Source organism: Hipposideros armiger, unplaced genomic scaffold, assembly GCF_001890085.2.
Source record: "Hipposideros armiger isolate ML-2016 unplaced genomic scaffold, ASM189008v1 scaffold_234, whole genome shotgun sequence".
Lineage (NCBI taxonomy): Eukaryota > Metazoa > Chordata > Mammalia > Chiroptera > Hipposideridae > Hipposideros > Hipposideros armiger.
This window is the reverse complement of record NW_017731584.1, coordinates 212,658-215,318: the sequence shown is the minus strand read 5'-3', so window position 1 is coordinate 215,318 and position 2,661 is coordinate 212,658.

Genomic DNA, 2,661 nt, shown 5'->3' with positions numbered 1-2,661 from the left:
TTTTTTACTAGAAACAAAAAATATTTAGAATACCTCTCCCTTCCTTTAGCAGCTGCTATAGCTGAAAAAAATAACACAAAAAATAACACAATACCCAGAATTTAGTGTTAAGATGTAAATCTTGACCTTTGTTTAGGAGAGGAGGTAGGTAGAGATAGTTCTCATTAGAGGACTGATTTTAAAGCATAAAGATGTGTCTTCTCTCACTGCTCAAAAAACCAGCTGCCATCACAACTGAATTGATAACTTTCAGAGTAGGAAATTCATGAGATTTTAGGAAATTAAAGGAAATTTCCTTTACACTGGAAAAGCAACATTATTTGTGACTGAAATACTAGTCAAATTTACAAGACTATACTGGATATTATTTTAGACTTCAGATTCAGAATTCCTTGTGGCAAGACAACAGACTTTGATGTGGTTTGTATTCTTTTAATCAGGCTAAAATAAGTAATAAAATAAAATGCCCAACACAAACTTGCAAAGCATGACCTAAATGAGAAGAAAAAATATTTTGAGAATGAATGCAGAAAAAGAAATAGCATGAAAAATAAAATGAAGAAAATAAGGGTAGAGCAAAGGCAAATAGAAGATGCTGGGAGTAGGGGAGGAATAAAAAGTGTCAAAAACATTTCATCCGTAGAGAGAATGCAGATGTTTCACCAGAAAATACAGAAAAATTATATTAAAACCTTAAAAAGTATAGGATTGTAGATGAAAGAACGTCCAGCCTAAGAAAAAGTCTTATGAGAGTTTATATGAGTCAAACTGACAATGGCCAGGAAGCAGGATCTCAACGGATTGAGAAAATGCTCCAGAGAACAGCAGTTTTATAGTTTATTTTATACATTAGAATCAAAGGAGGAGACATGGGGCGGGTACATGAAATTCATTGTTGGTACGTTAGTGAGGTGGGAGAAAGCAAAGCTGAGAAANCCATCAATAGGAACATAAAAAACCCCACTCCCTATCCACATTGTCTCTTCACAGACTCCTACAAAAGCTGTCTTTTGGCCTTTTAATAAGCCAAGGCCTGCCAGCCTCCGGTTACAACACGGCTGCAGATGTCCTGGCTGCTCTGTGGATGCTGCAGCTTCTCCTCCCCAGATGGATGTTTCCAAAACAAGAGAGTATGCATGACGCTGCCAGGTTAGAAGAAAATTTGAGAAGCAGGTCAGCAGCAGTTAGTGAATAGCAGCAGCTAGAGCAGAAAACCCTGGAGGTAAAGAGATCTGCCCAGTGTCTGTACACTTCTTCAGCCTTTCCAAGTGGCAAGGCCCAGCCTCAATCTTCAACTGTTATTCTGAGGCTGGGAAAGATAAAGGGCATCCAAAAAAAAAGAAAAGAAAAAAAAGCTTTCTTTCAAACTGTAAAGAGCTTTGTAGGGTTTTTCCAAATATAAAAAGCATTTTAAAAATAATCTGACAGTACCAAAGGTAAGAAGAAAGGAAATATCAGAGTGTAATGCTTCCACCTAGAAAAAAAATTTATACACAAACATATGGATACATAGAGGGTGCCAAAAATAATGTATACACATTTTAAAAAAGTAAAACTGTATTAAAATTGTAATTATACTGATAACAAAAGATGAATACAAGTCACATTTGACTTCTGCAATTACAAGAGGTGCTCAAAGTGGTTCCCATCAGCATCCAGACAGTTCTGATTACCACGTGAGCAATGGTGACCAAAGTGTCCACTTATATATATATTTTTTGGCATCCCCAGTATATTTTAACTACATAGGTCACAGTTTACAGAGTCTAGTGAATTTTTACCCCACTTAATATGTCAAGGAATAGGTTTATTAATAACTCTCACCTCCCAACCAAGTGAAGTCTCTTTTCTCTGCAAGGTCAGTGTAGTAGATTGAATGGTGGCCCCAGAAAAAATATGTCCAAGTCCTAACCACTCTTATATGACTTTATTTGGAAAAAAGGGTCTTGGCAGATAAAATTAAGGATCTTTATGAGATCCTGAATTATGTGTGTGGGCCCTTTAGTCCAATGACAAGTGTCATTATAAGACACAGAAGTTTGTGTGAGGCGGAGGCAGAGATTGGAGATGTGCAGCCTCAGGCCAAAAAATGCCTGGAGGCACCACAGACTGAAAGAAGCAAAGAAGGATTCTCCCTTAGTGACTTCAGAGGGAGTGTGGCCCTGCCAACACCTTGATTTCAGACTTCTGGCCTCCAGAACCGTGAGAGAATAAATTTCTGTTGTTTTAAACTACTGATTTTGTGATAATTTGTCACGCCACCCATAGTAAACCAATAGTCAGTGTTCCAGACTTTCCTACAATAATAAACCCAGCCTTGCTCTCCAGCCTTATTTTCTTGTTCTCAAGATTTATTCTCCTATTTCCTCCTCTCATTTCCTATATGCCTCAGAGCTTTTGCAGATTCTATTCCAGTGCACGGGTTGCTCTTGATTCTTCAAATCTCTCCAAGGCTTCTTCAGGAAAAAGTTCAGTGACCCTCTAGCCATGTTTGCCAAGCCCCAGAAGGTCCCCCAGCAGCATAGCTCTTTTCATAGCCCTTATAGTTTATATCTTTATTAGATTCTGCCTCCCTATCAAATTGTAAGTTCCATGAGACTAGAAACCCTGCCCTCCCCCCTTCATTATATTCCCAGTCTAGCCCTGCACCTGCTGTGCCAT